Raw genomic sequence first — 24,877 nt, 5'->3', positions numbered from 1 at the left:
TACTTTAGAGATGTCTCCACAAGTCATGCATCAGCACTGAGTGCGGATGGGATTCCTCCCACTGCAAAGCCCAAGCATTCCCTGTAGAAAGTTGGGGTTTTTTTCTTTTTCTGTTAGTTACAGACAGAAGAGGGTTTAGGAATTTTGCTCCTGTGAAGTTCATTTATTGTATTCAGGTACCTGAAGAGGAAACTGTCACAGCTCCTGTTTGCTGTTGTTTGCTCTTAGACCTTGTTTTAACTGATACTGCTGGTACTGTGCAATGAAGTTTTTGAAATACCCTCAAAAGCATAACAAGATCGTTGAGTTTTCTGATGAACTGCTTTACAGAGATTATATTTATGCATTTTACAGAATAGTGATTTGAATACTATACATAAAGTACATATTTACTTGTGGGAATTGTATGGTTTTGCTGTAATTATTAGAACTTATTTATTGTCTTCCATTATGTTAATTTTTCCAAATTAAGCAATATGAAGCAATTTTCTACCTTGCTGTATGTCAGAATCCTTAGGGATATTATCTTCTACTTTTACTGCAAGTCTAGAGACCTCTGTGAATAAAAGTTATAATTCACTTCATTGTAAGTTTTTCTTCAGATTGTAATCAATGAACCTTATACTATGGAATAATAATGAGATGACAAAGGAGGAAATAACCCTTTTGAGGTAGGAAAAGGATGATAGTAAAATGCACAATGAGCATTCAATTGACTTCTTAAACAATAATACTTTTGCCCTTTCTTTTGAAGACTGGCTACTTTCAGATAATCATAACCTGTTTGCAGTTATGACCACTTTAAAAAAGAAAAATTTTAATGATGGGGCATTATTGTAATTGCTTCAGTATTTCCTGCACTAGTTAAGATATCTTATTTCTGGCCATATACTACTTTATTGGCTTTTGATGTACTGTATCATCTGTTCAATTTGTGGAAAACTATCAAAGGAGACTAATTGAATGTTAGGCGTGGAAGCATGAAAAGATTTCTGACAATTATTTCTAAGATCAGCTGCTGTCAAGTTGTCCTGATTTTATTTCTTTTAATCTTACTTCAGAAATACAAATTCTCATTTCATATTTAATTCTGCGAATCTATTTTGGGATAATTCCTGCTACTTACCATTCTTGTTTTATAGATTTGTATTTTATTGTCATATTTTGTATTATTTAATCCATTCTCAAATCTTCCAGTTTATTCTATTTGACTTTTCCTTCACTTCATTTTCTATCTCTGCTTTTATTTCTGTTTCTTCTTCTCTTTTCTTCCTAGATTTCTTCTCTTTTCTTCCTAGATTTCTTCTCTTCTTTACTATCTTTGCTGTTTTATTTTTCTGCTTCTAATTATTCTCTTTTGTTGTGTTTTTCCCTTCCATTTTTGTGTACGTTTCCTATTTTCTCTCATTTGGTACCTCATATAAGAAAGAGTGAAGGTCACAGACATAATTATGAGATTTATAGGTGGTTTTTCATTTAATTTCTGTGTGACCCTAACTACTTGGCAAATGAAGGAAATAGAAACATTCAAAGAGGTGTGTATGTGTATTATGTTTGTGTGTTTCTAAATGAATGTATAAACACATGCACTGGTATTTGCATATTGCTTTTGAAAAGGGAAAAAATTAACTTCTTCAAGTAGTCAGAGAATAAGCAATAAATTTATTGGTAAATTTGTGGATGTGCGAGTCTGTAATTTCCCACCAGTTCTTATTAAAGAAGAAAGATAATGAAAATATTTGTGCATTCTGAGCCCTTCCTATCAGGAAGTGTAAATCTTAGAGTTTGCTGACACATCAGGAGAAATATCACTTCCTTGTTTTTTCCCAGACTGATCATCGGCACAGAGCAAAGGTTGTACTCAGAATCCAGAGAATATCCACATCCTTTGTTTAGAAAATGCAATATAGTAGAAATGTTAATTTCTTTATTTAACAAGTTAGTTGAATACCAGTTTCTCTCTTGATTTCTTTTTGGATGGTAATTGTGGTCTTTTTGTTCTTTGTTTTTATTTTGCTAATAGATTTTATACATCATCCTTGAGATTGGTTGATATGTTTGAACTGAAATGCTCTATCCCAGTCCAGTTCTAAGTGAACTAGCTTTGACAGAAAAATCTACCACCAAACTGAATGGAAAAAGCTGAGTCACAGAGGACAAGAGGAATATTTTTGCTCCATTGGCGGATGTTAGCTCACATGCCTTGGGTAGGAAGCTTGTTTCCCTTAGTTACTTCTGTGTTTGAGATAAAAAGACAGGCACTTTCAGAAAGAAAAAAAAATGAAAAAACACAAACAACAAAAACAAACATGATAAATAGCAGGACTCTGTCTTCAGAAATGTTTGTGTTTGTACAGGTAAGAATGTAACCTGTAACCCATAAGAGTCCTGAACCCTCATCAGAGATTGCCTGGTTACAGAAAACATTCCCTGCCTGGAAAGTATTCTTACTATGAAATGAATATGCTTAGGATCAGTACTTTATCAAATCAAAGAAGCTTAGGCATCTATAAATCTACAGGAGAGAGAGGATTCGGCCAATAGCATGGCTTACTTACCCATTCCAAGACAGTTTACATGACATCTATTGCAAGGAAGCCACCACAGAGCCTGTTCTATGTTATATTACAGAAATAACACTAAAGTAGATTGCAGTGCTGCCTTTTACACTGAGCTTAAAAAGCAAACACAAAAGGATAAATTATTGTGTCTTAGATCCACAGGGCACCATAGGGTGCACACAGGGTACACATAGGGTGCTACCACTACCACCACGGCCTTGGTCAAGCACTGTATTCTGTGCATGTCACCAGGCTGCTTTAGAGAACTAACCTTTAGCAATGTGGTCACGGGGCAAAGTTGTATCACTCAACTGGGGCAAATGCATTGATCAGCGCAGACACAGCCTATATTTATGAGGTCTCTGAGTACTGAGCAAGACTCTGAATGTTACTGTCAGCATAAGAATGTTCTGAAGAAGCTCTAGCAGACAGCTGAAAAGTATTACTCTTTTGGAAACAAATGTAGGACATTACCTGAGCTTTAATAGGTATGGATAAGCCCTTCTGGAGAGTAGAAGACTGTTTATTTGTACTGTTTTCTCTGTTGAGTCAGTTTAGCAGACTTGTTGCCCTTTACATTGCTTTATCATGCACTGAGAAGGAGTAAAACAGCATACAAAAAGACTGATGTTGATTTGCTTTTGTAAAGACACTGAATATTAATGATTCTAAGCTATATTACTTAGGTGAAAGTCTTAATGGAGGGAGCAGATTTAAGAGGGTGCTAGACATTACCAGACAGACGGACTAATCCTGATTCTGTTGTTTTTGTTTCTGGTTTTTTTTCAAGGACTCCTTCCATTCAGTTTGGGCAATGAGGGATAGTAATTTTTTAAGCATAGTAGTATTTTTTTAACAAGTGCAGTGTTAGGATATAGGATTAATTTATCTTCCATTTTCATACTCAGGTTGTGTAGGAGAATTGCTAATTTTTTGATATCACATAATCATAGAATGATCTGAGTTGGAAGGTTGGTTTCATTGGAAGGGACCTTTTAAAGATTGTCTTTCATTAGATCAGGTTGCTCAAAACTTCTAATCTTACAGAAGATACCTATCTTCTTGGTACCTATCTGAAGTCTTTCGAATTCAAAAGGAAAAAAAACTTACGTGGACTCCACTTACTATGAGTAATTTGGAAGATTTGGGTATTTTGAAGGTTTTTCTGAAAATTCTGTATATTATGTTGGTATACTCCTAAGAAGAAATTCAGTGAGCAAAACCACAATCCTTTTTAGTTCAGTTCTAAGCGAGCACTAGTGACCACACTTGCGCAGCATTCGTGTCAGATTCCCTAATCCCTAAGGATTCATAGACTAAATCTCCTGAAGAGGTGTAGCCTTAGGCAAGCCATGAGATTAAATAACCATTCATATGTATGAAATCTGGTAAAGCCACTTTTTGGGTTATAACTGGCAATTAGTGTATACAGTTTGTTTTAGTGAGATGGTCAAAGAGGAAATTTAAACTACTAATTAGCATGTTTCAGATAGAATATGGTAAGGAACAGTAATCTGCTTTTCAGTGGATTAATCCACTGCTGCTACATCTTGATATAAATTCATGCTTCTGAGCATCAGCATTTCGGTGCACATGGTGTGCAGCAGAAAAATTTTTTTTAGTGTACCAGAATTCTTTCTGTTCTTTGAAAAAACTAATGGGCCAGGTACCTGCTAACCTACTGGTATGGAAGCAGTTAGTTGATGCCTTCTGTCTGAGTCCAGGATTAGATACCTAAATTGAATGACTCTCCAGACATGACCTCTGTTTTCAAGAAACTGGTGTTCACTAGAAAGGTTCCTTACAAACTTACAGAGTCTTTGAACATAAAAGTTGCTTTCAAGTTAATAATTAAGGCACTTAAAAATAAAGAAATAGAATGCATTTGATCTAGCTTTTCATACCTTCTAAGTATGCTAAATAAGAGTGCCTTGAATAAGCTTCTTGATTCAAAAGGTTATGGGTGTGAAGTAAAATAGTGCCATCTGGTTTAGAGGAGGAATTCATGCACAGGAACACTCAGCTAGCATTACTCCAAACAACTTACACAAAAAGATAGAGGCTATAATATGTATTGTTTAAATATTTTCTTATATAAAATAATACTTTTAAAAATTAATACAAAAGGTATTTTTCTTAGTAAAAGACAGTGGCAATAATCATTCATCCATTTCTCCCAAGATTTGCAAATATTTCTGTAGAAATTAGAGAAGAATAAATATGAAGGGAAAAAAATGAGAGAGAAAAAGGAATTCTTAATTTAAGATAAAAATTCTTCTGAGTTTGAAAAAAAGACTTTTACAGAAAAGCTTATATAATTTTTTCAAAGGCAGTTTTAATTTGCAGAATTTAAAAAGAACCTTTTATGCTTTGGATAAATGCAAATACAACATTTAGGAAAATTACCTTAACATTACTTACTTTACTGATTACCTCCAAAGCACCTCTAAAGCTTACAATATAATTTCAAATAATGTTAAATGGGAAAAAATTGTAAAGTACTTTCCTAAAGTTCAGGTGTTAGAACTAACATTTTTGGCATATTTTTATTTACTAAAACTGTGTATGTATATGTGTAATAATCACTTCATTAACTGTTCGCTTGCTTACCCAAGTATTTTTTCCATTTTCTCTCTTTTCAATCTTTCTCTTATACACAAACTACCGGTTTTTAAAAGCAAAATTATTAATTTTTTTTATACAGAAGAGAAATCAGTAAGAATGCAAATAGAGAGCATTTCCGTACAGTAACAGTGAAGTCCCTAGAACTGATTCCTCATTTTTCTCTGTAAGCAAAGTCCTCAACTAGTATTATTTCATATCTGATCAGAATGCGATTGCATAGTGGGTATTAATGGCTACAGTAGACAACTGAGCCATTTTAAAAACTCTATTCAATCTCAGAAAATATTAAGAGTATCACAACTCTGAATGCATATTAACAGCTTAGTGGTGGCACTTATTCAGCCTGGAAACTTCTATTCATTTTCCCTGATATTCACTGTAAGGGCAGATTTTTGTGACAGGTGTAGGAACTTATGTTACTGTAGTTGCAGTCACTAATTTCAAGGATTAAAAGATAATTGTCAATATTCTTTATTAATTGAATGGAAGCATATTTGAACCATTTTACTAGCAGTGTTTAATTTTCAAAGGTAAATTCATGGAATTTTACTACCATAGAGATTTTTAAATAAATCTTTCAGGAATATTGTATGTAGAAACTAGAAAAGATCCTAGGAAACACTACAGATTTGCAAAACCATAAATGCTGTAGACCTTACCCTTATTCTCTACTGATGGTCAGAGAATGTAAGAGGCAGTGTTGCATCTTATGTAATATAAGGAACATTCACTGGAAATTGTATTAAGAAATATTCATATAAACTACTTTAGAAAACATACACAGAGTTTTTTTTTAATTAAATCTGATCGAAAGAGCAATCTACATTGAATTTTCTGATTGTAATGGAATATTAGTGCATTAGGTAAGATTAATTTCCTAGGAAATACATTAGGTAGTCAAGTAAGCAGAGTTGGATATGATCAAAAGAATAAGAGTAGATTATGTGATATCCAGTTTAAACCTTTGTCTAGTAGTCTGTCAAGGCAGCATGCAGATACAAAAGCTGAGGTCACAAAATGAAGGAAAAGCAGAACTGGTAGCAGCATCATGTATCTAAAGAGACTTAGCATTGTCTTTTCCTCATTTTTTTCTGTTTAAACATATTTCCATGTTCATCTTATTTTCGGCATTATTTTATGCATGTCATTCCTTGCTATCACTGTTACCTACAAAGGGAAAAAGATTCCCATGAGTAGTCAGAACTATTTGATCAGTAAGACAACTGCTTTACAAAATGCAAAACCACTTGAACTGATTTTTTGTATTATACTGACATTTACAATTATAGTTCTTTTCATCAAGATTAAAGCTTGAATATATTCTGAACCCAAGCAATTTGTAGAAAATATTTTTCATTTTATTTTGGAGCTCTGAGAGAGAAAAAAGTAGGAATCCACTTTCTCTGAATACATTAGGAAAAGGAAAGTTAAACACACTTGCATATGTTACATTCACAGGGAAGCAAAGCATCAGCATTTTTTTGTCTTTTTTTTTTTCTTTGTTTTCTTAATAGTTAAAAAAAGGTAGCTAAAATTTTAAAGGTTTGAACTGTTTGCAAAATGGAGTTTTATTTCGGGAAAATAGGAATAGAAGTCAGTCTGTTCCTTTAATTTACAAGAGTATAGTTAAGATGAACAAATACATATTCTTGGAGGGAGTTCAAGTGCATGACTAGTCTGAACCAACTCAAAGCTTACATCACAAGCATCATCATAAAAAGCTTTCCATGCTACTGAATGGACTTCCTTAGTGCTGTCTACGCATCAAGCTTTTCCTAATTCTCCTATTGATAACTCCAGTAATGTCTGAAACCACAACCTTCCTCCATCCAAAGTAAAAGGAATGAATGTGATGAGCTATGCTGCAACTTTCCCTGTCATTACTGTAACTTTTTCCCAACAATAAATTTTCACTTTGTTTAATTGTAAGCCATGCTTCACATTATTGTCTCCATTTTCTCAGCAAAACATCTGGAGACAGACATTAATATTATTACTCTGGTAATAATTGTGTTAAATAAATGCAGAAAAGCAATTGCACATAACTATTTGTTATTATAGTTCTGCTGCTATTGCACTCCAGTGAAGATTAGGACTCCACTCTGCTATAAAACAACATAAAAGAATTTGACAGTATAAATACCCAGGTGAAAAACGGGTTGCTAAAACTGACCATTTTTCGGGTTGCTTTTTTATTTTATAAATAGTTTTATATTCAATAATAAATGCAGAAAAAAAACAAACTAGAAAAAGCCTGAAGAAAAGAGAATTTAGAAAGTAATTAAAATATATTAGAAGAAAAAGATGTGGGCAGAAAAAGAGGACAAAACAGTGGAAGTTTGGACAAAAAGGCTGTTCTGAATGACTATTCAAGATTTACAGTCAGTGGTACATTAGAGTAAAAAACATTGTCCAATAATATCCTGGTAATGGCAGAAGCAATCTCTGCAGCTGCTTCTGCTGGCTGCACTCTGCAGCTGATCCCACTAAGAGTACCTTTCCCGGTAGATTAAGAAAACTGTTACTCTGCTACAGAAAATAGGCTCACAGTATTAAAATGCTTATTATAATACTGACAGCATCTTTTCTATATTAAGCCCTCGCAAAGAAAATCTAGCATAAAGTCTCACTTTAATTTAATTGGGGGGGGGCACAAAATCTCTGAAGGGTTGTACCTGAGCAGGTGTTAGGGCATTTCAGCCAAGCAAAGGGTAGGCCAGGCAGGTGTTTGGCATTAAGGGGTGACCTGGTAAGTTTGGAGCAAATGCAAGAGAGCAAGCAGCAGATGCCAATCAGTGCTGATTGAGCCCACCTGGGAAGAGCACTTCCCAGTACTCCTTGGGAGATCACCTATGGCTTGCTCTGAGGACAGCTTATTAGTTCTGAGGTTTGATGCTTTTCTTAGCTGGAGGAATAAGTCTGAACTACTGTGGAGAATTTGATTTTATTTTTTTTAGATGAGATCTGCTATATTCTGAAAGCAAATGAATCAAAGTACTAGCAATCCTTAGGAAAATAGGCAGATGACATACTTACAGATCATCAATGATTTGTAGAGATGGCTGCAAAATGGAGAAGAATCTGAATTAGCAGAGAAGAAAAAAAAAGAGAAATTTAGAAAAAGAATTGGAAGAAATGTGCACCATATTCTCATAATTAAGGAACTGTAAGAGTAGGTGTTTGTGACCAAGGGAAAAACAACACCTTAATGAGCTAGATGCTCCTCCTGTAAAATGTAGAAAAGACACTAGGGCTCTACACCTTGTGGCCAAGCAGAAGATGTAAGCAGTAGAGTACTTCAAACGTGTAGAACAGAAGACCAAAGAGAACCTGGATGATTCTGGATCTAGGTAAGTATGGGCCTGGCTCATAAACCCAATTCCTTGAAAGCAGTCTTACACTGTGTGTGAAGAAAGGAGCTGATGCTATGACGAGTTAACTGAAGTAAGTTAGCTTATCTTTTGTTTTATTAAACTGAGTATACAAATCCTGGAGAATCTTAGAGGAAGATTTGCATCCTCCTTCATTTTACCGTGTCTCCTTCCACTAATCCTGGTAGAGGGGAAGATGTTGCTTTTCCAAACTGCAGATCTTGACAGAAAGTATGCTAGAAAGTGAGGCATGCCAAGAATGAATGGTTCAGGCCAGGAGCAGTCTGAACAGCTTCTCGGCTGTTACATGTGAAGCACGTTATGGAAGTTATGCAATGAAATGTTGGGCATGGCAAAGAGAAGAAGTCAATGCAGGGAGGAAGGTGAGATGCTGTTCAGTTGTCCTGCTTATTACCATAGTGTATGAACTGTTTGCAAGCCTGTTCTGTTAAGCTAGGGAATATTTTGGGAATAGCAAAATAAGAACTACCAAGTACCAACTTGTGCTAGGCTACTCTTTGCAATATTCTTAAAATAATAAACATAGCTGTGAATGAGTGATGCTACAGAAGTCTTTCCCCAGCTAGGCAACTCTATGGAACAGTTCCTTTCTCCTTAAGTAGCAAGGTCTGAGTACAAGTACAAGTAAATGAAGCACGAGGAACCTTGCTGCTGTTGCTTGATTCTTCAGCTACTATTCTTAGTATACCTTTTTTTATTCTTGCACTGCATTATACTGTGCCCTGTAACATTTCACCATTCTTTCCAGCTGAAATCTAACCTCGTCCATGTCTTCTCTTGTTCCTTAATTCTTTCGTATTCTATGTGATTTAATTTTTCATACTTTTTGATGTTTTCCTCCTTGAGCACATTATCTTATCACTGTTCCTTTCAGCTTCTGCCTCTCCTTCCAATTCCCCCTGTATGATTTTCTTTCTAGCCCTGTTTTCCCACATCTCATCTTGTTGTCTTATCTCATTCTGTTCTTATTACATATCTCTCAATGAGTGTTTGTTAAGGTGAGAAGAAAAATAACTAAATACTTTGCCAGTTCCCTTTTAAAGGTCTTTTCTCTAATTATTAGCAAAACAGTTGTACTTGCTGAAACAAATTACCAAAACATGTTTTCTCCTGTGATTCACTTGAAATTAACTTATATATTAAATGTTAAAGATAGACTGTTGACAAAATAGTCAAACCGAAAGAAAGAAATATCTGTGAATGCTTGCAAGAAGCTAGTATTTTTACCATGAAGTGGTGGTTTTGGTGGGCAGAATTCCCAGCTGCAGTTATTCATATGGAAACTTCAGAAAAAGCTGATGTCTCAGTCTGGTAAAAGCCACTCAGCCAACAAATATTTGCCTGGTGGGAGGGAAGCTGGAGTATGGGAAAAACCTGAGTCAGTGTGAATTAGAAAGCAACCTGTAAATTGGATTTTTTAAAAGGCAACTTAAATAACAAAATTAAATACCAGTTCATAGTTATGTCTATGACTTTGGAAGTTATTAAAAGCAACTGGCAGCCATAGAAAGCTGGGTCACACTAATTAGTCCTTTCTTATAAGAAACTCTCTTTTAGACTCTCTTTAAAAAGGAAAAAAAAATCAACTTTCCAAAGGCATAGGGACACTTTTGTAAATGTCAGATACATGAGAAGTGAAATTTCTTTATACTTTCATTTTTAGTCCTTTTAAAAGGTGAATTTTCTTCTTCTCCTGTTTTCCACTAATTATTGCTAACCATAACACTGCTTCTTGTAACTCTGTTTTAAATGATACACTACAGATCTCTCACCTACACAGAAGAATCATTTTTTTTCAGAAGTATTATTTAACCATCAATGCTTTAAAACTTTTCTTTTAAAGAAATGGTGAGTTGTCGTTTTATTTTTTAAAAAGTGGAGAGAGGGGGCAGGGCTACCAGTGTGGCTTCTGTGAGAAGCTGCCAGAAGCTTCCCCTATGTCTGATGGAGCCAGTGCTAGCCAGCTCCAACATCCATCTACTGAGAGAGGAGTAAGAATATGTGAGAGCAACCCATGAGGCTTTCATTCTATTTTCTTTCCTCTCTCCAGCTGAGAAGTGATAGAGCTGCTTTGGTGGGCACCTGTAATCCAGCCAGGGTCAATCCACCACAGGCACTCTAATGGCTCCTTACTTTAGGACTGCACAGGTTCTTTTCATTTACAATCATTGAGGTCTTGTTGTCCTCTGAAGACTCTTTCTCCCTATGGGAAAGGAATACTGGCTAAAACCTTAAACCCCAGGAAAAATAAGCATTAAACTTGTTCCTGACTGTGGTTCATGTACTCTCAATAGCAGATGAATACATAGTAGATGTGGTTTAGGAGAGGGAGTAAAAAAAGTAAGGAAGTGCCTTGTGCTGTGGTATATTATGATATGTTGACTGGTACAGGTGACTTTAGGATTTCATTTATACCAGGTTATAAAAAACAAGCAAACAAAAAAAATAAACCACCTTACCCCCCCCCCCAAAAAAAAAAAAAAAAAAAAAAATAAAAAACCCTGAACAAAAGACTTTAAAACAAAAAAAACCACCCCAACACAGGGTAAGGATATATTGATACCACTCAGTGGAAGGACCTGTGGCTATATGTGCTGTTTCTGGTCTGAGTTCCTGTGTCTTGATGATTCTGTGCATGATATCATTATATTGCATAATGACAATACAGCTAGCTGCCTTAGTGATGTGATGGGAATGCATTAATATAAGCCTTTTCCCTGAAGTGTGGGATTTGTTAGGTCAGGTACAGATCTATACTGAGATTTTTATGCTAATATATGACTTAGGAGTCAGTAACCTCCAGGAGATGCACTTCTCTGCAGTATGCTGTGTTGTACTGAGGACGTACTTGTGGTTCCAAGCCCTTTTCTAGACCATGTTTGGCTTCAAAAATTATGATTTTCTGTCCAATTTTCTTGGTTTTGTTTATTCAGTTTTAGTTGCTCCTGTTTACCAATGTTTATATATTCAGAAATATACAAGAAGTGTTTACCCAGTCATTTCAGGTTCTTGCAGTCCCTGTCTCTGAGCTTTTGTGAATGAACTGTGACAGAGGGACTGTATTAAATAAGTAGATGTAAAATATGACTGAAGCACAAGTGGGGCTTGTATTGAATCAGAAATACAGTGAAGTTTTCCTTTCAGGGTCCTATCACGTACTGTTGCTCATACAAATGTGATAAATTGCCTATGCATAATAAAAAAGTTTCACCTCTTTATGATTCACCATATAAAAACTTGATTTCTATAGAACTTTTTTGATTACTCTTATGTACTTTTATTACTCCTTTTTAGATATAGTTCGTCCTTAAATGTTCCTTAAAGCAGTATTTTTTCTGCTTTCTTGTTCTTAAGTATGCTCATAGAATTGTGATAGAAAGGGATCTCACAGTATTAAATACTTCTTCAGACTTTAGGTGAATTAATAAACCATTGATTAACAACTTTGAATTGCTTATGCTTATTCAGTATGATTTTGTGTGTATGCTTTTATATCCTCAAGTTAAAGATTGGATACATTTTAAATAGGTTGTTAGTCAAAAGGTATTGGGCTAGCAAACCGCTTGCAGTAAACTCCTGCTGGTAGCAGACGTGAAGAAAGGAGTGATTATTCTGTGGTTAACTCTTTTAAAGCTTATTTTTTATGTGTTTCAAGCCTGTCAGAACAGAATGCTGTTTACACTTTGGCATTTTGAGCCCTGTCAGCCCTTTATAACTACCAGTCACTGGCAGACGCTTCTTACTGCTCCAATTTCTCTTGTGCCAGCTCTACCTAGCACACGAAGCTGAAACGGGGGCCTGTGTAGCACTACTAGGTTTGAGCTAAAATGGAAAGTGTACTTGGCAGATAGGATGCTTCTCAATGTGCTCACTTGCTGTAATCTGAAGATTCCCTGGGTGAAAAAAGTCTTGCTGTTCATGTGGATGTTGTGGGATTAGTTTAATCCCACACCTGTAAAATAAAATGGGAGTCCTTTTTAATGAGATTTCAAATGGCCAGATTAGCTACAAGGCTTATAAAATGTAAAAGTCAATAAATAGTTTTGGTATAGTCAAGACGAAGTTCTATTAAATGTCCCTCATCTTCAGGAATCCTGCCTTTGCTTGTGAGCAAGGGGCAGTGAGGGGTTTCAAAGAGTTTTCCTCTTCAGTCTGCGCAAATCTCACAGGCAGGTTCAGTCACCTACATATAGGATTGAATTTATGCCCCTTATCAGTAATGTTAAGATTGTCTTTAAAATGGGCACTTGAACTAATATTGCTCTTGGTGTAGAACTAAATTTTCTCTGTGAGGGGAAAACAGGAAATCAGATATGGTCTCAGAGCAGGTGATGGCTCTTTTTTATATATATATATATATATTTGTGTTCAGAGGTGCAGACAAATTGCCTTTGACAGCTACAGAGAGCAAACCAGAACTTCCCCGTCTTTCAGAAACTAAAGCAAAAGAGTGGGCATGTAGTTGCTGCTTCAGCAAAGGGTTTGGGAGCTGAAAGAAGGCAAACTAGAAATGTGCTAGTAGTGTTACTTTTACAAAGTTTAAACATGGAATTACAGGCTTAGAGTTGTGGGATTTGGAGCTTTCATTTTAGAGCTCTAGACAGAACTGTCACTATTTGGCAGAGGTGTGTTAAGTAATGACAAAATGGCCTATTTGATTATTTGAATCAAGTACCTTTAGTAACTCGCTCATGAAGTCCTAATACTGAGCCAGAATTCAAGCTTACCTTCGAGAAAATCTTGAGTTATTGCTGCTCACAGGTGATGGTCTTCTAGTCCTTGTGTGTAATTTTAAGTATTATTTTTAAGATTGCCTACTTCTATTAGAGTGTGAGGGAATAAATCAGTATGGCACAATCTACTTCCCTAATCCTACTTTAACCATGTATATCATGTAATCAGACCCTTTTTCCACATGGGGACAGTCATGTGTGGATGCCCCTTGAGTGCTTTCTAAGTATGTTGGATTTGTATATAGCTTGTGGAATTATTGGCTGTAAGCTCTTTAAATTTTCTTTTGGTATAATAAAGTCATAGTTAAAGTCTGTAATACAGTCCAAAAAGCAATATCATTACATGCACTGGCTCAGAATTTTACTGAAACAGATAAACAAGGAAAACTTTAGCAGTGGTTTTCCTTAATCAATACAGTAAAAAATTGCTCTTATGCCTGCTGCAGCTCTTGAAGGCTTGTCAGTGCAGGACAATAAGCAGAACTCCATTCTTCTCTGCCACTCAGTTAGCAGGAGACATGTTGAAAGTTATCAACTTTGAACAAGTTGAGTTCTGAAATTAATGTCAAGCATCTTTTCTGGAATAAGCATCTTTGCAAGGTATCTTATTAACATTCCTGTTCACTGCAGTAAACTGATGTTTACTAGTACTGCAAGGTGCTTCATCTCCAAATATCTATTTTAACATCTGTTTAGCATGATTTTGATGTCATACTGCTCCTATTCAAGCAGAAAGCATTTCTTTGGAATAAATAGTTTAAATAAACTAACAATTTTAATAGGAACTGAAAACATTATTTTACCAGTGGGTCACATCCAGTTTCTAAGCTTTATTGTTCTCTTTTTGTTAGTAAAGACTCATATATTTATGTACATTTTAATTAGTATCTTTAATGATGGAAGTGGGAGATGAGAGAAACCGAAGAATTCTGTTGCAGGTATTGCTAATATAAAGAACCAAGTCTATCCTTTCTTAATTCGTACATTTAATTAAATCTGGGTTTTGATTCACAACAATGGTTAACTCTGTTAAATGAGAATATTAAAAACAAACAAACAGAACCACTAAACTGTAAGAGACAGAGACTGTTTATCTTGCATTCAGGCTTATCATCCTGTACCAGAACACCTCCTATTTTAGTGATCTAGCATATAATGAAACAGTGATCTTTAATTTGTCTAAGTTGCATGATGTGAATGAATACTACTGAGTAATATTGGGAAAAAACACTGTGCATGATGCAATTGTTACATATTATGTGTTTTTCAACCTCTACGAAGAAGAAAAGATGACTTCACATCTCCTGTGTTTTAGAGGACTATTTTCTCATAACATGCTGAGCAATTTATGACTTCTGTTTATTCTTATTGTGCAGCTTTCCCAACACTCACTCAAGGTTCTGCTACTGTAAACTTGGTTGCACTGTTTTATGCAAAGGTCTCCTGGTATAATTTACTCTTCCCCCATTGTGATTGGGAGGCCAGATAGATCTGTTTCATTTCATCTAAATCTTGATAAACCTGCAAAAAAGGTGTTTCTGTTGCAAGTTGTCTCTCACCTTTTGTATTAAATCTCAGTTTCTGTGTTATACGAAGTGTGCAACATGCTGGTAGAGTTTAAAATAAAACGTAATTCTGTTTAAGGAATCATAGATCTCGTATATGGAGAAGGGGGCAAATGGAGCAGTGCTTGCAACTAAGATGTTTTAATGGGTGCAAACACGTATTTACTTTGAAAGATCATCGTAGCCCAGAGTGACAACTTTTATTTTTCTTTATATTGCTTCTACAATTGTAGGATCTCAATAGCTAAGGGCACATGGACATGTTTTATTCATTCTACTGTAGCATGTAAGGATTCACATTAAGAATTCAGAGACATTTTCTAAATGAGAAGTTATCTGTGGGCTTAACTACTTTCATGGATCCTAAAGGCCTGACTTTGTCAATATGTAATACAGTTGATGTTGTTTGTTATTTCACTTACCAGAAATTGGTATTTCTATATAACAAAGGAAAAATACAAGTAAGATTACCTGTAAGATTAAGCAAATCATACAAAAAAGATGCTTATTGATTGCATTTTCTCTTTATTTCTTTTGGCTCTAGCCAATCCCTTTTTTATGTCAAAATTAGAATATACCAATGTAAGAGAAACTATTTTAATGCTATTTAATCATTGGCTGTAGATATAAGATAATTGTTATTGGCAATGTGATCAGATTTGCACTTTTCCCAGATCTGATATATTTGATAAGTCCAGTGGAATAAGTGATAAAATGGAGATACCATTATCTTGGTTTCAATATATTAAAAAGTCAACCGATGCGTATCTTTATCTGTTCCTAATCTTGGAATTTTACTTTGCTAGTTAGAAGAGAATGGATCCTCACTGTAGTAATTTGTGTCTATTGCTGGAGTATTAGAATGAGTTAGAGCTTATTTTTCATTCCATTAGGTTTTTGGTTTTGTGCGTTCTGAATTTTTTTTCCTATAGTCCCAAGGCAGCATTTGTTATTTCATTCTGTGACAGTGTCTCTATAAACACATAATTTCCACTTGTCTTGCACTTGTGATTCTTAATTCATGGTGGGAGGGGGAGGAATAAGAAAGAAACATAGACCTTATTGTGGGTATATTTCTTATTTATCTTATGAGGAGACTCTTATCAGCATTTGTAATTCAAAGTTTATTATATATTAAATTAATATATTTATGTTGTTTTGACTTCTTAACAGGCAATAACTTTGAACTATAACTTCATGCTTTCATTGAGAATATAGAGTCTACATCAAAGAAGTAACAGTAAGTGTGGGTTTTTTTAATGAAGTTTTTCTTTTTTTGAGACTTTGATGTTTACTTAAAATGTGTTCTGGAAAGCTGTTATGACTACTGACTATAGCCAATGATGGAATGATCTCAGTGGATCAGATGGTTCTTGCTCAGAATATTTAGTTATCTTTCATAAAAGGACAACCAAATTGGAGTAAAGGACTCTATTTCAGTTGGCTGTAATTCCTGGTGTTTTCATTGAATGGCATAAATTTGTCTATGAAACTACTTTTTAAAGTTATTAAAATTACTAGAAATTAAAGTGGAAGAGTTACTATACTTTTACAGGAAGTTTTATTATACTTTAATGGGTTTCAGGAAATAAGAAAAGCAGAAAATTAGTATGTTAGAAGGAGAATGAATCAGTGTTCTGAAAGACTGAATGAAGGTACAAAAGTGGTTCATGATAGGCTATTTCTAGGTTATTGCTTTGGGTTTTTGCAGCCAGGGTTAAAAATAACACTGGCTGTATGCCATCAACAATAATTTTAAGAAGACTTCATTGTCTTTCAAAAAGACACTACTCTTCTTAATAGCTTTTAAGAGTCTTCATGTAAAACAATGCAATGTGAAATTGCTATGCACATTAAGGCTTTACATCCTTTGCAAATGAATTTTAAATACATACCTGTTGTACAATTGAATATAAAAGTAAATTTATATCAGTTGCTGTGTTTATTACCAAGGGAATGATTTAAGAAGTTTATATCTTTTATTAGCTTCCAGTTTGTCTTCAGTTTTCATTAGATATTGAATGAGGATTGTTGGAGGGAGACAGGCAGTCTTGCACTCTAAAGCAGGGTGTGATGCTAGAGGGTTTTTATGACCTCAGGACATCACAGCTTGGGGCAATGTCTGATCAAGATCAGAAGAGAAATCACTGTAGTATTTGGAGTGGTCTGTAACAATCAATGTAGTTACAAAGCTGTACTATTAAGACTAGTTTTGGTTATTTTTTTTTGAACTTAATACGAAGTCCCTACCTCTTTTCCTAAATTCATCTCTACCTATCAGGTATCAAAAACAATTATATTAATCTTATAACTCTACAAGTTGTGGTGCAATGAATTAAGATCTAATTAAATCTTTTAATAAAGATTTACTGAGTATTCTTAAATCAATTTACCTGCAGCGATTTTGGTGTATATATAAGTTGACACAGATGTTGAATCATTTGTTCACTATTCTTTTAAGTAAAGGAAGTGTTACTGATCTTGGTGGAGGAGAAATCAGCTTTAATTTCCAACATGAAAATCTTGGGCTACAGCAGGATGCAGCATTTGGGGAAACACTTTATAACCTTTCCTGGGTCAATTTCTTTTTATAGGGTTCATTTTTTTAGAGCTATTTTATTTATTGCTAGTGGTCTGTTATACTTGAAAGCAGCAGAGTACTTCTGAAGGATTCTGTATAAATATTTACATAAATACAAACTGCATCTTTCCTGATCGTCACAAAATTGTTTAAACTCTTCCTGATGACAGTCTGGTCTCTGTGGGGAAAAATGGTTGCATTCCATCACATGATACTATTTTTTTTAAATAGGCCAAGGGGGCCGAGGTTTGGGTCTTTTTGGGTTTTGTTTAGTTTGTGCAGTTGAAATGAGACTGGGGGTGGGGCCACAGTTAAGTCTCTTCCAAAAAAAAACCCCTGGGATTTGATTTGTAGAGAAATCAATAGGAAGAATTGGACCTTCATTTTAGAGCTTTGTGATAAACTGTTTTGCTTTGGTTTTTTTATCTTGTTACTAGCTTTTATTTTGAACTGGGTAGTCTGTTTGTCCCCACATGCTATGATATTATTGAACCAATGCATATCACTTGCTTCTCAACTAAGCAGTGAAGAAATGTCAAAGAAGAAAATATCAACCAGAAGTAGAGATGATATTTTGTTCTGACATAGAGGCAAATGAATTTTAAATGTTCACAGGAGTTGCTTAAGAGGCAGTATTTGATCTTGGACAGGAAGATATATTTTATGCTTATTCACTTGTAGTTCTCTCACTTGAATACAAATGGAGTATTGCATTGCTTTCCTAAATATAATACTGAAATGTGCTTATTTCACTACTAATAAAGAATTAATAAAAAAAAAAACAAACCCTATTATGCATTATTATTTTGGGTGAGTTTTCAAGAATATATCCTAATGTCCAACACATAGACCAAAATAATAGATAGTGAAGCCGTTCTGTCCACTTCTGTCACCAATTCTGAGTACATCTAGAAGCCCATGGGCAGTTTATCCTGAAAGCTCAGCTATTCGAACACATGTTGTTTAGAGAGGCCTTTTGAGAATTGCTCTGCTGATGAGGGGTAACATTTATTTATATTTTGTGTGTTCAGTTATATTTCGTGCCTGTGTAGAAATACCCTCTGGCTTGAAGGAGGCTAAGAACAGCAGGGAGCCCTTTACCTGGACATCTCTTTATATGACCATTCTTATGTATACTTATTGTTTCACTGGAAACAATGCTAGACTGGGATATTGCATTTTCAGTATGTCAGATGGTTTTGATTGAATTAGTAGCCTTATATTTAAATATGGAGGGGAAGCTATCAAAGTCTCTAAAAATCAGTTTGTTTAGATGCCTTCTTGAAAGTTTGATCAGTAAGAGTATAATAGTAGAAAAAAATTAAATATTTGAATAAGTGAATTAACTGTATCCCCTGTAAAGACAAACATAAAAGGACATAATTTAGATAGAAGTGTCATTAAAAGGATATAATTTACCATTAGTGCATTATGTTAGAAAAATTAATTAAGTAAACTTTTTTATTTCTTCTTGTATCTTCTGTGTTTTGAAGTTCTGTTTATTCTGATCGCTCTAATGGCTGTTGTTACTTTTTTTTTTTCCCACATGTCCACCTCTCGGTTCTGTTAGTGTCAGGTTTGCTTTGGTTTGGTTTTTTGTTTGGTTTGCTCTGCTCGTACTGAATCAAACTTGTGTGGGAATTTTGTTCTTCTTTTAATAGTACTGATTTGGTTACCAATAAGAAATTATGAAAATGATTATTTCAAGGGTGAAGAGCTAACATAATGAAAATCAAGGTGTTGACATGAATGTGCTTCTACCTTGACATTACATCTCTAAAATATTAGGAAACTGAATAATCCATTAGTTGTTTTCAGAGTGCCTTTTTCCCTTGTCTTCCAGAGTAACCCATCTATTGTGCTTGTAGAGTTTAAAAGCCTGTTGATACAGATAGGCCCAGAGTCTACAAACGGATGTCCTTAATTGGAATGCTGCTATATTTAAATAATAACTTCCTAAATTATGGTAAATTAAGTAATATTTGAGACATCACTTTTATTTTACTTTCAGATGTAAAATAGTTGGTGTACTCCAAGTTACATAGATAAGACTTTTGTAAAGCAGTAACTGAAAAAGCATCTGTCGTGCTATTCAACCAGGTGAGCTTTGAAATAAGTGCTATGATACTTATGGGTTCGGTGAGTTTAGCTTTTTTTGCATAAAGAAACATTGTTAGCATGGAATCAAAGTGATGATGATTGTCTGGGAAACATGCTTTCGAGGGTTACTTCCACAAATGAGAGTCATAAGTAAAAGCCCTTCAACTAGCATAGAACACATTAAACTGGAAGAACAAACAAGAATCTTTTTGGCAGATCAAAGGAAATGAAAGCATAAAAGATACTCTTAGATGATCAGTTGGTCTAAATATCAGAATTGTAGTAATATCTTTTCTGTCTTATTCTCCTCTGTTTTACCACTTTCATGTATAACTTGTATATTTTAGCCACTGGTATGGTTCCCTTCAAAAAGTTGCTCATTTACTGCAACTTTAATGGCATAGTGAGTGTTGAATATTATGAAAAGACGCTTATATTCTTGTTTGAGAATGAAGTGTTAGTAGTTTTAGGACAATTAAATTGAGTTCATGTTCTAATGCAATAAAATTTTTAGCTGATTCTCTTCTATTTTGTTCAGTTAACTCTAGTAAAGGTAAACCAAACACTGAGGACTCTGTCTGGCATGTATAACACATACCTGTGTGTGTATGTATATAGATATGTAGGTGGCATATGATAGCTGTTGAAAGCAAGATAATATCTTCCTGTTTATCAAGAGTGCATTTTTACAAATCAGTCACAACATGCATTCTTGTATGGTCAGTAACTTAAAAAGTTTCAGACAGAGGTGCTTTTAGATGACATAGTGACCATCTTTGGCCTGAAGACTGAATCAGATCTGTCAACCCATAGACTGTTATTTGCCACACTCTTTTTCTTCTTTACTTCAAAACAGAACTTCTTTCAAATAAACAGGGAGTGAATGAGATTAATTGCTCTTGAGGCTTGTTCTTTTGTAAATCTTTTTCGTTTTTTGTTTGACTGAAAGTAGGTCCACTCTACAAGCAAAATAGTCCACCATATAAGCACTTCTGTATCTTTTAACATTCTCATGAATATACATGTTGAACTAGTCATGCAGCTGGATTTCTGCATATGACTTGGGCTACATTCCCGCCCCTTAGATAGGGACAAATGTTGTTTGGTTATTACAGCTGCTCTTCTGGTCATATAAGACATGAGGGGGTCAGGCTTGAGGTTTTAATGTGCCTCTGAGAGTCTGTGTTTCTAGGTCCTGACTAAAGCTGAGCAGTCAGTCACTCTGCAAACAAGGGAACCTTTTCCTAATTAAGGAAAATATGATGTTCCATCACAGTGTCAAATAAACTGAAATGAAATAAAATTGACTTGGCTTTTTGTCTTGAAATAAGATGGAATTAAGCTATTACAGAGCTTATATACAGCAAATAAAAAAATCTTGGTTTGTGACAGAGTTTTAGTAGAGATATAGCAGGAGGAAAAAGCACTGGTCACTAAATCAAGTATGTAAATAGTAATAACAAAGTCATATTTTGAATGCTTTATACATAAAAGTAATTTGCTATTACAAATGAACTCATTCTACTTGAGCATAAAACATTATCTTCGCCTTGACACTGAAAGGGAGGCTGGAACATACGTTGTTCCATAGTGGAACAGTGGAATCTTTCAAAAGCCATTGTTGTGGGAAGCGCTACATGTGTAGCCAGCGCTACATGCTGCTGGCTGCAAAATTGAATGGGACACAAATGTATTGTACTCTTAAGATTAACTATAAAATTTGAAATTAACATCAGTTTCTGCTTCCATTACCATGTGCTGATTAGCATAAAAGAAACTTTGCCCTAAGAACTGTGAGGTAATTAGCACAAAAAAAATCCAAACCCCAAAATGATTTCCAACTCAGAAAAGGCTGTAAATGAAAATGACTGGTGGGAAATGACTGAGGCAAGGATGATATATACTTTCTGATATCTACTTGAGGCCAAATTGGGAGGGAGAGGATAATTTACTGGGCAAGGCAGACCTTTGATTCACTGCACATGAATATTACCACAGGAAAAAAAATTAAAAAAACATTATTTCAAATTGCTGTAGTAAAGATGCATTTAAAATACTGCTTCCTTTCTGGAAGCCCTTTGTTATAGAGTGACAATTATGGGAATGATCCCACAGTGTGTTAGTTGTCATTTCTAATGCTCAGCCATTAGCCAAAATATTGAGTTAAATTATGAGATTTTGATCTCTTCAGATCATCTGACAGTGCTTTCCCGCAAGCATCCCAATAGTGTGTGTCAAATGGATGGAGAAATTTATCGAATCAGGGTATCGTAGAAGAAAACTGACTTGATGTTATGTAGTGCAAAGCAGGAAAAGGGAAGTACAAAACAGAGGCTTTGCCTGGGGAGGTATCGCTTGGTCTGCACTGAGGTCCTTAACTTCAATAGGAAGCACAAATAAATCCCCTGCAACCACTAGTGGCAGATTTATTTATTAAAAAAACTAGTCCAATAGGTGACCTTTTCAAAGCTATTTGTAACTTTGTCCACTTTTAGGAACAGGAAGTGCTGCTTATGGAGCTTTCAAGTGTGGGAGATTGCCTTGTTCACAGTATGTACCCTAATAGTTTTAAATGTAACCTCAGCAAATATGCAGTTCCAATGATTAGTATTAAATATAGTATATTTCAAAATAAATCAGTATAATGCTGCATCAGCATTTCAAAGAGTCCTAGTGATTACCAGGTCCACAGAGGGGAGAATAAAGTGTGGAGAAAATAATAATAATGACCTTGCATTACCAAGCTGGTGAATGGTACTGGATCTCTGGACACAAGTAATGGAGTTTCTCGTAACATGCTGCTTATCAACAACATGTTCATGCAGATAACAATGAAAGTTAATATGAATACCTACACATGAATGTAAATTATAACCAAGTGTGACTTATATTTTCCTAAAGCATTACAGTTTTACCTGAGCTAATTCATGAAGTATTTTTTTTCTCATTCTTTTTATTAACTGAAGGCTTTTAGCACACTAAAAATTATTTCTAGAATAGTCCTTCATTGCTGGTATGTTTTTATACTGATGATGGTTTATATCAGGCAGTCTACCTTCTCTGACAGTTAATGCTGTGTTTGGGCTTACACTACAGTAGTATGTGTTTAGTTTAGTAATGGTTGAAAACTTCTGCAGAGGTTACACTAGATACTAGGTTATCTTTAAAATAGGGTATTTATTAATACTCATAATCTCTCATAAACAAATGCTTGTTTGCTTCTTTATTTGCCTTTTGGTTTTAGAGTTAAGAAATTAAATGTATCTTAAGACACATATTAATAAATTAGACTACAGAATGTTGACAGTCTTCTAAAATATATGTAGAAGAACAGTAGTTTTAACTGAGCATCAAGTTGTGTTTTCTTTTTCCACTATTTCTTCTGTAACACTTACTGTAACTATGGTAAATATCCTGAACTCATTGTAAGATAGTCCCTTCAGAATATGCTACCTTGTGTTTTAGCAGTCTTGGGACACAAATCTTGAACTTTTGCAACTACATAATTACTGCATCAATGTTGACCCAGGACATGAAGTGAAAGTGTGTTGTATAAAATTGTCTTTAGATAATTGTCTAAATGAAAATTCATATGACCTCTGGTATGTGATTTTGAAACTTAAATATTGTAGAATGGGTTAAATAGACAAAGTTTCCCACTTTTTCTTCATACAAATGCATTCATGTCAGCCCATTTCCTATCCATAGCTCACAGTCTGTGGAAATGAGAAATCAGCAATGCAATACCTATTATATGCTTTTATGATTCAGCTGTCTACTTTATATGCATGAGCTTTCAGTATTTTTATGTTGACTAATAAGCTGTTTTTGAGGTGATGAAGGTCTCTGTATACCAAATAACTTAGAAATATTATCCCAGTGGAAAAACTAACAAACTCCCAATACAACACAACAGGAGTTACCAAGAACTGAAAGCTAATTCAGCTTCATGGAGGGAAAAGCCAACTGTCAGGCAGAGGGGGAAAAGGTCTTTGGAGACAAAGATGTTGCTAAGGGCAAGATTTTCACCCCCAGTATGTGTAGTGGGTTGACCCTGGCCAGATACCAGGTACCCACTAAAGCTGCTCTCTCACTCTTCCTCTGCAACTGCACAGAGGAGAGAGGAAAAAAAAACAGCTAAGAATTCATGAGTAGAGATAAGAGCTGGGAGAGGTCAGTGACTGATTACCTTCACAGGCAAAACAAGACTCTAAATGGGGATAGTACTTAGATTTATTACTAGTAGGATAAGAGCCAAAGAGTGAGAAATAAAACAGTCTTAAAAACACCTTCCCCCCAACCCTCCTTCCATGTTCTCCCTCCTTCCCCCCAGCGATGCAGGGAGACGGGGAATAAGGGTTGCGGTCAGTTGTTGTTTCTGCTGCTGCTCAGAGAAGAGTCCTTCCCCTGCTCCTGTGGGGTCCCTCCCACAGGAGACAGTCCTTGATGGACCTCTCCAGCGTGAGTCCATCCCTCAGGCAGTAGCTCTTCCCAAACTGCTGTTCCGTGGGTCACTCCTCTGTGGGGTGCAGTCCCTCATGAATGAGCTGTACCAACACGGTCCCCCACAGGCGCTGCAAGTTCTACCCAGGAACCCTGCTCCAGCGTGGGCTTCCCTCTCCATGGGCCGCAGGTCTCCAGCAGGACCCCACTCCATCCTGGACCTCCCCCGGGGTCACAGCTTCCTTCGTGCATCCGCCTGCTCCAGCATGGGCTCCTCCATGGGCTGCAGGTGGGTCTCTGCACCTCGATGGTCCTCCATGGGCTGCAGGGGCACAACTGCTCCACCATGGTCTGCACCACGGGCTGCAGGGGCCTCAACTCCAGTGCCTGGAGTGCCTCCTCCCCTCTTTCTGCACTGACCTTGATGTCTACATTGTTATTCCCATGTTCTCACTCCACTCTTCCCCGACTGGAATTTTTTCTGCACAACAGTCTTCTTTTTTTAAATGTTATCACAGAGGCATTACTGTTACTCCAAATTGGCTCAGCCTTGGCCAGCAGCAGGAAGTCCATCCTGGAGCTGGCTGGCATTGGCTCCAAGGGGCAAGGGAAGCTTCTAGCAGCTTCTAGCAGAAGACACCCCTGTAGCCCACCCCTGCTACCAAAACCCAGCCACAGAAACCCACTACAGTATGGAATTTTATGGAGGATTAACGTAAAAAGCTGATAACTGAGGTAGGGTTGACTGTTTCAATGTTTATCAATACACTTAGCTGAAAAGATTTCCTTACAGAGGATTTCTTTACTGTCTCAGGATGACAGTTGCAATGTCCCAGTTTAACCAAGCTCCACTGATGCAATTAAAAAAAAATATACT

Source organism: Manacus vitellinus, unplaced genomic scaffold, assembly GCF_001715985.3.
Source record: "Manacus vitellinus isolate BGI_N305 unplaced genomic scaffold, ASM171598v3 scaffold_0_pilon, whole genome shotgun sequence".
NCBI classification, from domain to species: Eukaryota; Metazoa; Chordata; class Aves; order Passeriformes; family Pipridae; genus Manacus; species Manacus vitellinus.
Note: the sequence above shows the minus strand (reverse complement) of the source record.